Genomic DNA, 13,217 nt, shown 5'->3' with positions numbered 1-13,217 from the left:
CTCACTTTAAACACCCCTAGTATTTGACCTGCCTGTTCTGGGAAAATGTCTATAGCTATCAAACCTATAATTATTTTATGTACTTCAATCAGGTCAGTATTCTGACAGCTTCTGACAGTCCAGAGAAAACAATCTGAGTCTGTCCAACCTCTCCTTTTTGCTAATGGACTCCAATCGAGGCAACATTCCTGGTGAACCTCTTCTGCACCCTCTCCAGAGCATCCATATCTTCCCTATAATATGGCAAGCAGAAATGCACCCAATATACCAAATGTAGCCTAACCAAAGATTATATACAGCTGCAAAATGACTTCCCAACCTTTATACTCCAAGCCCCGATTAATAAAGGCAAGTATGGAGTAAACCTTCTTTACCACCCTAATTGTCTTGCTACTTTCAGATAGCTGGAGTTCTATCCCAAAATTACAAAATATTGCTTGTGTTACAAATGTGCCACAACTCTGAGGGGCAGAAGGGTACAAAGTCGCCCCCTCCTTTGTGAGAATCACAAGATCGCTATTAATTCGTGTCTGGGACCCAGGAAATGAGAGAGAATCCTCAAGGTTTTGGAATGTGTCCTGGCCTCAGCAAGACAAAGCCACGGATAACGGCCATTGTCTCTTGGAGACGGGATTGTGTATTGAGTACTGTACTATTCATTGAAGCCCCTCAGGGGACAACCAGAGTGGGCTGGTTGAGGGATTGCATCATCCCAACCTGATTGACAACTGAGACCCCGTGAGTAAGGATAAAAGAGGGTTTGGGGAACAACCCCTTTGGACGCACCAGGAGAAACGCTAGAAGTCCCGTGAGAGCGTTTAATAGCAACAGCCAGTGGGGGGCTCGCGTGCGCCCTTTTCCTTTGCCTGGGAATTGGCGGGCTTGCCATGGAAGAACGGCTTTAGCTAAAGGACCGGCCACACCAATGGAACTCTCGAAGGATCGAAATCATAAAAAGGAAAAGCTGGCAAGTTTTTAAGAATCTCTCTCTTGAATCCAACAAAAGGTTGCAGCCTGAATGAACTGAGTGACTTTTATATTTCCATCGGACAATACATTATCCCCTAGACAATGATAGAGCTACTTCTTATTGATTATTATTATACCCGCACTTTTAGATTTAGTATTGATGACGTATATTATCTGGATGTTTGCATTGATATTATTTTTGTGCATTTTTACTAATAAATACTGTTAAAAATAGTACCATCAGACTTCAACGGACCTCTCTATCTTTGCTGGTAAGTGACCCAGTTATGGTGTCTGTAACACTTGCTTCAGCAACATGGCTCCCTAATGCTTCAACCCCTCTGTTCCCTCTACTGGTTAGTGTTCTTGCACTGTTTCTTTCAAATATCAAATCTTCACAGCATGTCTGCAGTAAATGCAAGGTATTTCTCCTAAGCCACGCTATTTATTTACTTCCAACGTCACAGTATATATTAGTGTCCCCCTACTTTAACATTACATAATGTTTAAACCAATTTCTGTTTGAGCAAATTGTTTGCAGTTAGTAATCTTTCTGATTTACCTGACTACCATGCTGTGGTTCTTGACCTTAAACCATTTTAACAGAGTTCACAGCAGTTGTATTTATTTTAGCAATCTTTACAATATTGTTCCATCATAGCAATGACACTAAACTACTAATATGGTTCAGGGCAGTTCAAAATAGGCTTATCCATTTAAAATATTTTACAATTCATTTAAGCTACCTCAAATAAATCCCAAAACTGAAGACAAGATGCTCCCTCAAACAGTATTCAAATAAACTTTTATTTTATTTATATTTTTTCCTCAAAATTTTGTGCTGTCAGTTTAGTTTATCATTTGCATTAATGAGCTGGGTTGTAGTTAATAAATATGAAACTACTCTAATCCAGGGAGAAATTTCAATGCTTACCTCCATTTTCTACCTCTGAAGCCTCCATTGTTTGCACTAGGAGTTATAATGTTGACTTCAAAAACATCTGGCTCTCCACCATTTGGTATTTGCTCTGTGGAGCCATGTTTGGATCAAGGCCATGATGAGATCTAGAGTTGATTGATTTTGGCTAACCACAGACTCGGCATTGGTAAATGGATTACAGATTAAAAGAGTATCACTGGACAGCACTGTGAACAACAGTTTTCATCATTTTCTGAATATTGAGCAGATTGGATTCATCTGCTTTTTTGCAAACAGGCCAACCTGGCCAACTTTGTACATACTTGTCTAAATGCCAATATTGTAAACTTCAATAGCTTGTCTAGATGTGCAGCTACTTCGGAAGCACAAGTCTTCAGTATTACGGCTGGATGATTGTCTGGTCCCACTGTGTACTGTAGCAAGTGCTCTTAAGACTTTACTTGATATCATGTGGAGTGAATCAAATTTGCTAGAGACTTTTTTCTTTGAAGTGTTCACTGCAGGATGTGGCTGAGGTGGATCACCTATCCAGCACGTTCTGAAGGGACTCAAAGGGGTGGGGTGAAGTCAAGATGGCACTAAGCGGTGACTCGTTTGCTCGCATCTTCAGAAACAGCTCTATTTCTATCTTTGATATCTCTTTTTTTCCTTTTCAAGTTTCTTTTGAAGATCCTGACCTGGAGTGCCACTCTGATTTTGATTCTCTGCAGGAATGGGACCCGCTCTCAGGGACTCACAACCGGCTGCATTTTGATATCCCTAGGACATACTTGGGAGGCAAGCATGCCTTCAGGGCTCTGGAGATGCGTTGACTCTAGGGCGGTGCCCCTGACTGAAGCATCACAGGAGATCACGGAACAGTGTGCTAGCCGCTGGGAGTTGTGTGTCAAGAGAACCGCGCTCTGATGCCAACTCTCCAGGCACAGAGCTCGGAAAAAGCAACACAACAGACTTCTAATATCATAAATCAGCAAGTTGTTTGTTATGTCTCCCCTCTCATTGTGAAACGGGGACACCCTTTTTCTCTTATTAGGGAGAGAGAGAGAGAGAGAGAGAGAGCCTGTGGTATATTGAATGACTGGGTGAACGAGTAGTTTTTGGGATACTGCGTCTTCATTGATGATTTGCTGCACACTTGAGTGCTCGGTGGAGAATGCCGATGCATTTTTGCTGGTGGGGGGGTTTGTTGCCTTACTGCTGCTTGTGTGTGGGGGGGGGAGCTGAAGGGGCTTTGGGGTTCTAAAGTTTAACTGTCAGTCATTCTTCAGGGCACTGTTTTTGTCAATGTTTGCAAAGAAAAAGAATTTCAGGATATATATTGTATACAGTTCTCTGACATTAAATATACCTATTGAATCTATTGACTGCAAATGCTTTTGCCATATCCAGCCTTCCAATGTCAGGTTCTGCCATTGTTGAGGATGGGAATGCCTTTGGAGTCTACTGATAACCTTTTAATTCACCAGCACTGTTCCTGACTAAATGTGGCAAGATGAGGAGATTTGATTGGATCAATTGGTTGCAAATCACTTAGATGTGCCTATTGCATTCTGTTTTTGTTTAGCATGTATCTAGTCCTGCTTTGCTCCTTCACTAGGCTGGCACCTCTTTAATTTGAGATATGTCTGGTGTTGCTCCAAGCATGCCATTCCGCAATCCCATTTGTGCAGTCTAGATTAGCCAGGGTGATAATAAAGGTTGAGTGTGATATATGGAATATCTCACAGTATGGGCTTTCCCAGTTGCATCAAACAAGTGTCATCCAGTGAAAGTCAAACTTTGATTTTCAAGCAATCTTCAAATGACTGAAAAGTCTGAAAGTCTGAACTTCAGTGCGCATCTCAGGCAGTGGCAGGTCATCAACTGCTGTTCCCTTATAATGTTCATTGATAAAGACACAGACTTCCTGAGAGAGAATAATTAATCATACCTAATTTCATCTTTCTTGACGTTAACTTCAAAATTAAATGCATTATCTGTAGGTGATATATACCGCAATATTCAGGTAATTTAATCAGATGGAAAAACACTTGAAAGACCTCCTGATTAATGGAGTAACTTTCCTCTTGAAAAAAATAAATGAAATTCCCATTTGATTTTATTCTGAATTTGCCATTTTATCGCATTCAGGAGCTCTGGAAAAACTTTGCAATCAAGTCAAATATTTCTATAAAGCAATTAAAGTCTTATTCGATTAATTAAATCTAAGAAATCCTGTATGTTGCTCTAGTATTCATTTTCCCATTCCTAAAAGACCAATTATTGTATTTAAAGGTCTTGATTATCATCTGTTCTGCTTCTCCAATGAAGGTCTATGAATGCACTTTAAAAAATTGCGTTCAAAGTTTGATTGTTCCCTTTCACTTCAGAAACATATTTTTTTATATATCTTACTCCAGGAAGTAGCAAACAATCTCAAATCAAGTCTCTCAATTGTTGCAATGGTGTATAGAACATTGAAGTAGAACGTAACAGCACAGGGACAGGCCATTCAGCCCACAATGTTGTGCCAAACCAGCTAAGAAGTAAATCAAAAACACCCGAACACTAATCCTTCCTACCTACACCATGTCCATATCCTTCTAACTCTCGTACATCCATGTGCCTATCCAAATGCCTCTTAAAAGACTCCAATGTATTTGCCTCTACCACCATACTAGGCAGCGCTTTCCTGGTGCCCATGACTCTCTGAGCAAAAACTTACCCCTTGAACCTACCCCTCTCACCTTTAATGCATGCCCTCTGGTATTAGACATCTCAACCCTGAGAAACAGACAACCTCCGTCCACTCTATCTATGCCTTTCATAATCTTGTTAACATCTATCATCTCCTCTCCACTCTGGTGCTCCAGAGAAAGTTTAACCAGGCTCTTGTGATTGCACATACCTTCAAAACCAGGCAGAATCCTGGTGAACCTCTTCTGCACCTGCTCCAAAGCCTCAACACCCTTCCTATAGTGGGGTAACCAGAACTGTACCCAATTCTCTAGATGTGGCATAACTAGAGTTTTATGAAGTTGCGTCCTCCTGACTTTTGAACTCGATGCCTCAAGCAAGCATTGCAAAAGGCTTCTTAACCACTCAGTCAACCTGTGCAGCCATTTTCAAGGAGCTATGAATTTGGATTCCAGACTGTTAATACAGTGTACTGACTCCTTATGAGGTGCAATGCCTCACATTCATCAGGGTTAAACTCCATCTACTATTTCTCAGCCCATATCTGCAACTGATCTATTTCTTGCTGCATTCTTTGCCAGTCTTTGACACTATCCACAACTCCACCAATCTAGGTATCATCTGCAATTTTATTAACCTACCTATCTACATTTTCATCAAAAGCATTTATATACATCACAAACAGCAGAGGTCCCAGCACAGATCACTGTGGAACACTGTTAGTTACAGAACTCCAGCTTGAATAAGACCCTTGAACTACTACCCTCTGTGTTTTATGCATAACCTAGTTCTGAATTCAAACAGCCAATTCACGGTGGACCCCATCTTAATCTTTTGGTTTAGCCTCCCATGAGGGATTTTGTCAGAAGTCTTACTAAAATCCATGTAGACAACATCCACTACTCCGTCCTCATCAATCTCTCTTGTCACCTTGACAAAAAACTCAATCAAGTTGGTGAGGCATAACCTGCCACACACAAAGCCATGCTGGCTCTCCCTAAGTAGGCCATTAGTTTCCAAATGCTCATATATCCTATCCCTCAGAATTTTCTCCAGTAATTTCCTTACAACTCACATGAGACTGACCCATCTATAGTTCCCAGGATCTTCCCCTGTTCCCTTCTTAAATAGAGGTAGAACGTTAGCCACTCACCATTCTTCCAGGGCCTTGCCTGTGGCTAGTGAAGACATGAAGATACTGGTCAAGGGCCCAGCAATCTCACCTCTTACCCCCATTTAATAACCTGGGATAAATCCCATCAGGCCTTGGGGACTTACCCACCCAACATTTATCCTCCCTGACCTCCAAATGCCCCAATGTACTTATACCCTCAGCAATGATCTCCTGGTGCTCCATATCCTTTTCCTCGGTAAATACTGAAGCAAAGTACTCACTCATATTCTCTGCATCTAAACAAAGGTTCCCACCTTTATCCTTGAGTGATCCTACCCTCTCCCTAGTTTTCCTCTTGCTTGATGAATGTATAGAAAGCCTTGGGATTCACCTTAATCCTACTTGCCAAGGACTTTTCATGGCTCTTCCTGGCTTTCCTAATTCCCTTCTTTAGTATTTTCCTAGATTTTTTATACTCCTTGTGTGCTTTGTTTGATCATAACTTCTGAAGCTTTGCATATTGTTCCTTTTTCTTCTTGACCAAATTCATCACCTCTCTGGACATCCAAAGTTCTTTTATCTCATTCTCATCCTTCATTCTAACAGGAACATACCTTCCTTTAAACACCCTCCACATGTTTGATGCGGACTTGTCAGAGAAAAGGTGTTCCCACTAATGCCTCTTATTTCCTGCCTAATACCCTCCTAATTTGCCCTACTCCAATTTGCAGAAAAGAGCTTCAAGTCTTAAAGCTGCTTGATTCCTTTGCAACACTTGCATTTCAGAAGCTTACAATCCCTTACAGTTGTTTCTTCAAAACCCATACATTAACAAGAAATACAATATCTCCACTGACTTCTGGAAGCTAGCAATGGACGAGCAAAGTTCTGGATGGTATTGAGAAGCTTGGGATCAAGTATTGGGAACACAAACGACCCAGCTAATTGTCTTTTCAGCTAGCTCCCGCCCCACATATGGAAGAATTTGTGGTCCTTTCGCTGGCATCATCAGTCATCTCTGATCCCATACAATTGGAATGGAAATAAATAAATCATCCTCAATCCTGAAGGATTGGCCAAGAAATAGAATTTATCACTTTTGGGAGAATATTGTTTAAACTTGAACAAAAAAAAACTTATAATGGAAAGAGTCAACTTCTCTGCAGGAGTATCATATTAGCAGAATTTTATCTTGTAGATTATCAATACAATGCAATAAAATCATTCTTTCATACTGATTTTCAACCTTCCAAATTTACATAAAACCTTTAATAATGATCTAAATAAAAACATCAGGAGCCAAAGTTAATATCTTTGTTAATCTAAGACAAGGAAACATTCGTGCTCTGGAAGACAATGTTTAAGATTAAATCCCAGTTGTTCCCAAATTGTTTCCTCATATGTTTATTCAAGTTGTTCATTAGGTGCCAACTTTTGTGCATGGGAATTCAATGGAGTTCACAATATTAACCTGAACTGCACACTGCCATTGTTGAATCCAGTTACTGATTTTTATCTCATCCAAAAATACATCTGTAATTCAGATAACAAATGTTATTAATTAAAGTGCCATATTTTTAAACTGAGGGAAAATTTTCAGGAATTAAGGAGTACCTGCTTTTCACAGAAGAAAAAGAACTAAATAGAGGTTTCTGCATTCCTTCTTTGCAGAATTGTAAAATTAAAGTAATAGCCACAGTAAATGAAAACAATGCAAAAGAATAAAAGATAAAGAATATGGAGTCTTGCAGAGCTCTCACAATAACATGGCCCTCTTAAAGAGACACAATATTAAAATATACAATTCTTCAACTTTCCTTCACATTAAATAACACCAGACTTTGTTGCATTCTATTGCCCAGAACATTATTAGTTTACAAAAGAACATGGAACCAATATAAACTTTCTTCCAACGTAGGTATAATAGCTTTTACATAACCACTCAAGTCTCTCCTTCTCTCCCTTTGCCCATGTGTAAACCAAAATGAACTCAAAGCTATGAAATCTCATCCAACATGTTAAGACTTAGAGTATTCAAACACTTCAAATTACTTCAGACACAAAATAAGACTTCTTGTTAAGGGCTGAATGGGCAGGAGAACTAAATACAATCAGAGCCACTTCAAGGAATCTTTTAAACTTTAAGGCTCAAGATCAAGGAATGCCGGAAGTTATTGATTCAACTGAATTTTAGATTTAAACACCTCACATCATTCAAAGTACCAGTGGCCTCTAAGCTTATTTTTTTTCTCTGTAAAATAGTTTTACTACATATCTGTGGACCATGGCAGAAATTACGTAGAATTTTTCTCAGAATGCTGCAAGGTTTTTGATGGGTAGTTTGTTGAGTTTCAGAGAATCAGAATCAAGTTTAATATCATCAGCATGTGGCAAGATATTTGTTGTTTTTAGCTGCAGTATATTTCAATACGTGTTAATAAAAATAAATTACAAAGAGAAAAATATGTAATAATAAAATAAATATGTAGTGCAAAGGCAAAGGCGGAGCGAAGTGATGATGGTGCTAAACGGTGACTCCTTTTGCTTGCCTCTTTAGAAACAGCTCTATTTTCATCGTTAATATCTCCACTTTTCCCTTTCAGGGTTCTTTTGAAGACCCTGACCTGGAGTTACATGCTGACTACTGTTCTTAGCGGGAATAGGACCTGCTCTTGTGGTTTCACAGCTGGCCATTGTTCGCAACGCCAAGGGCTCAGCCTAAGAGTTTGGCTCGATTTTGGAGGCCTAGGATCTCAGGGCTCTGGAGGTGGGTGGATCAAAGATGAGTGTCATGGATGGATGTGTTGTGGGAGCTGGAACATCTTTGGCTGTGTGCCCAGAGACCTGAGATCTTTGAGCTTGAAAAAAGCGACGCAATGAACTTTTAACATTGTAAACCAGCCAGTTGTTTGTTTTGTCTCCCTTCACGCTGTGAAATGGACACATCACTTTCTCCCTTATTAGGGAGAGACAGAGCCTGTGGTATGTCGAATGCTGGGTGAACAAGTGGTCTTTGCAGTAGTCTGGTGTCTTTACTGTTGCTTTTGCTCACGCTTGAGCTCGGTGACAGGAGGTGATGCTGTTTTTTTGCTGGTGGGGAGAGGGGGGATTGTGCTTGCTGCCACTTACGCATGGGAGGGAGGGGACTTTGGGGTTCTAACATTTAATTGTCATTCATTCTTTGAGGCAGTCCTCTGTTTTTGTGGATGCTTGTGAAGAAAAAGCATTTCAGGATGTATATTGTATACATTTCTCTGACATTAAATTGTACCTTTGAAACCTTTGAAATAAAAGAGAGGGAAACATACTGAGGAAGTGTACATGGATTCATTGTCCGTTCAGAAATCTGATGGTAGAGGGGAAGAAGCTTCATGAAACATTGAGTGTGTGTCCTCAGGCTCCTGTACCTCCTTGATGGTAACAACGAGAAGAGGACATGTTCTGGGTGTTGGAGGTCCATGATAATGGAATCTTTTTTTGAAAGTGTACTGGATGCCAGAGAGGCTAGTACCCATGATGGAGATGGCAAAGCTTACAACTTTCTGCTGCTTTTCCAGATCCTGTGCCAGATGGACATACAGCCAGTTAGAATACTCTCCATGGTATGTCTGTAGAAATCTGTGTGAGTCTTTGGTGACGTACGAATTCTCCTCAAGCTCCTCATGAAATATATCCACTGTCATGCCCTCTTTGCAATTGCATCGATATGTTGGGCCCAGGATAGATCCTCAGAACTTTGACACCCAGGAAATTGGAAATGCTCACCCTTTTCCTCTTCTGATCCCTCGATAAGAACAGATGTGTGTTCCCTCAACTTCCTCTTCCTGAAGTCTGTAATCAATCCCTTAGTCTTATTGACATAGAGTGAAAGGTTGCTGCTGTGATTCCACTCAACCAGCTGATCTAGCTCACTCCTGCCTGCCTCCTCATCACCATCTGAAACTCTGCCAACACTAGTTCCATCATCAGCAAATTTATAGATGCTGTTTGAGCTGTACCTAGCCACACAGCTGTGAGTGTAAAGATTAGAACTGTGGGCTAAGCACACATCCCTGAGGTGCACCAGTGATGTCTGTCAGCAAGGAGGAGATGTTACTTCTGATCCACGCAGACTGTGGTCTCTCGAAGTCAAGGATCGAGTTACAGAGGCTCAAGTTTTGGATTTTTGATTAGAACTAAGATTATGATTGTGTTAAATGCTGACTTGTAGTTAATAAACAACAGCCTGATGTAAGTCTTACTATTGTCCAGGAGATCCAAGGCCGAGTGGAGAGACTGTGAGATTCCATCTGCTGTAGACCTATTGTAGTGATTGGCTTAGGTCCTTGCTTAGGCAGGAGTTGATACCAGCCATGACCAATATCTCAAAGCACTTCATCACAGTAGATGTGAGAACAACTGGGCGATTGTCATTGAGGCAGCTCACCCTGCTGTTCTTGGGCAATGGTATGACTGTCGCCCTTTTGAAGCAGGCAAGTCTGACTGAAGCAGTGAGAAATTGAAGATGTTCTTGAACACTCCCATCAGTTGGTTGCCACAGCTTTTCCGAGCCCTACCAGGTATAGGGCCTGACGCCTTGAGAGGGCTCACCCTCTTTAAAGATGTTTAGCCTTCGAGACAGATTACAGGGTCACTGGATGCTGCAGGGATTCGCATAGGTGTAGTTTTATTCTTCTTTTCAAAGCCTGCATTAAAGTTATTGAACTTATGTAGAAGTGAAGCATCACTAACGTTCATGATGGTAGGTTTCACTTTGTAGGAAGTAATGGCCTGCAAAACCTGCCAGTTGATATCCATCTCTAACCTGAATCAGAATTGTTTTTTCACTTTTAAGATAGCCTTCTATGGGTTGTACCTGGACTTCTTGTATGGTTTTGGATCAGAGGTCTTGAATGCCACAGATCCAGCCCTCAGCCGACTATGAATCTCCTGGTCTCACAACCACAGATTCTGCAGCACAGTAGATACGGCAATTGAGCTTGTGAATTTGCACGTGTCAGTTAATTATTATTTAATCACGATAGTATTTAACTCCATACTTGTCGTCGTGGTGTTTGCCGAGACTTGGACAGAGCACAGCTACGCTTCGCTTTTGTTTTACATCATCCTTGCCTGAGAAATTGGACTGTGGAGTCAACTGACTCTGAAGACTCGCGGTATTTGTTTAATAATTAGATGTCCTTATCAACCGCTGTGTAGGCTGCGTTTCCTATTTGAGAGGTTTAGTTAACGGCCCTGCTTGGCCTAGTGTTTATTGTTTTATTTTCCCATGAACACTGTTCACATTAAAGTTTTGTGAACTATTGACCCGCTTCAGTGTCTCTCACTCCGCACTTGGGCCATGTCCGAAGCTGGTGATACCTGGTTCATCCATGGCTTTTGATTTGGGTGTTCATTTATTTAATTATTGAGATACAGCATGGAAAAGGCCCTTCTCTCTCTTCAAAGCATGCCACCTAGCAACACCCCGATATAATTCTAGCCTAATCATGAGACAATTTACAACGACCAAATTAACCTACCAAGCGGTATGTCTTTGGACTGTCGAAGAAAGCTGGAGCACTCGGAAGAAACTCACTCAATCACGTGGGAAACACTTCAGCATCATCATCCCTTATCTTCAACACAAGATCAAAATAAGTTGCAGAAAGGTGTAAAATTAGTCAGCTTCATCACGGGTACTAGCCTCCGTGGTATCCAAGATATCTTCAAGGAAAGGTGCCTTAGGAAGGCAGCGTCCATCATTAAGGACTCCCACCACCCAGATGTTCTCTTTTCATTGTAACCTAAAGGTAGACACTCAGTGATTCAGGAACAGCTTCTTCCCCTCTGCCATCCGATTCTATATGGACATTGAACCCATGAACACTACCTCACTACTTTTTAAAATTTATCTATTTAATATACATAAATAAAAATAATAAAAAATATATATACTGATTTTAATTTGTTTTTACATTTATCATGTATTGCATTGTACATCTGCCACAAAGTGAACAAATTTCATGACATATGCCAGTGATTTTAAACCTGATTCTGATTTTGATCTGATAGAGGTACAGAACAGTACTGTGCAAAAGTCTTAGGCACACATGTATAGCTAGGGCGTCTATGACTTTCACACAGCACTGCCTTTGTCAACATGGGAATGGAGAGTGAGATTGTAAATCTGACAGGAACAAAGGATGTTGGAAATGGTGAGAGAGGAGCGCCGCCGGAGGGGTGTGGGACAGGTAGAAGAGAAGGAATGCCTGAGTTGATGGTCGGTGTGCCTGCAGACGTACCCGGCCCTGAGACACCAGGCAAGGTCGTTTGATTCCAAACAATTGGTTTATTGATCATTACAGAATGTCCCTCTGGTGCTTCCAGCTCCCTCCCCTCTCTCTCCCCTTTTCCCAGCCATGATTCCCCTCTCCCCACCCCCTTTCCACTCTCAGTCCATAGTAGAGACCCACAACAGAATCAGGTTTATCATCACTCAACATATGTTATGCAATGTGGTTTTTTTTTGTGGCAGCAGTACAGTGCAATGCATAGAATTACTATAGTACTGTGCAAAATTCTTAGGTACCTTGGCTGCTTACACGTATGTGTATATATATATATATATATATACAAACACACACTTGGAACTGGTTGACAGAAAGATGTGATGGAATAAATACAGTCACTAAGCTTAAGAGATACTCAGGTACTTGAATAAAGATTAGACAGATGAAAGATTAGCTTCATTTGTCACATGTACATCAAATGGTACAAAGAAATGCATCATTTTGCATCAAATTAAGTTTGAGTTTATTGTCCTTCAACCGTATACATATATACCACCAGATGAAACAACATTCCTCAGGAGCAAGGTGCACAACACAGTACGTATCACATATAACACGCACAACACAAGTATAGTATTACCACAATTAAATTAATAAATAAGAAGGTGCTTTTACAACACGTCAAAAAGTAGACTCTATAACGCTTCTTGTGCTTCACAGATAATGAGACCTGGGTGGTGGCAGGGAGTTCACTAGTCTCACAGCCTGGAGGAAGAAGCTATTTCCCATCCTAGCAGTCCTAATGCTGTGGTATCTCCTGCCTGATGGTAGGGGTTCAATTGTGGGACAGATGTGAGGGATCATATACAATGCTAAGGGACCTTCATGCATAGTGCTCCCGATAAATATCTTGGATGGAAGGAAGAGGGACCCTGATTTACCCCTCAGTCGTCCTCGCAATACTTTGTAGGGTCTTGTGTTCAGCTGCCTTGCAATTCCTGCACCAGACTGTGATGCAGCTGGTCAGGACTCTTTCAATGTCTCAATGGTGCTCTGTAAAAACTGGTTAGAATGAGGTTGGGGCGGGGTGGGGGCCAGTGTAGGTGTTGTAAGCCTTGCCCACCTCAGTCTCCTCAGAAAGTGGAAACCGAATATGCTTTCTTGGCTAAAGAGGTGGTGCTGAGGGGCCAGGTGAGATAGTCTGTTATGTGCACTCCCTGAAACTTGGTGCTCCTAAACCTCCCCA

The 13,217-nt window shown here is 41.1% G+C and overlaps 1 protein-coding gene across 1 annotated transcript in view; it reads right to left on the bottom strand.

The window, feature by feature from the left end:
* The window catches only part of LOC132405153 (nuclear factor NF-kappa-B p105 subunit-like), a 52,086-nt gene extending 50,136 nt beyond the window's left edge, over positions 1-1,950 (bottom strand). Inside the window, exon 1 of the mRNA XM_059989855.1 lies at positions 1,904-1,950. The gene's annotated coding sequence lies outside the window, so the exon portion shown is untranslated. The remainder of the gene's footprint in view (positions 1-1,903) is intronic.
* Positions 1,951-13,217: the final 11,267 nt, after the last annotated feature.

The sequence above is a fragment of the Hypanus sabinus genome, chromosome 15 (assembly GCF_030144855.1).
Source record: "Hypanus sabinus isolate sHypSab1 chromosome 15, sHypSab1.hap1, whole genome shotgun sequence".
Classification (NCBI taxonomy): Eukaryota; Metazoa; Chordata; class Chondrichthyes; order Myliobatiformes; family Dasyatidae; genus Hypanus; species Hypanus sabinus.
This window is presented reverse-complemented; position numbering and strand designations above follow the sequence as displayed.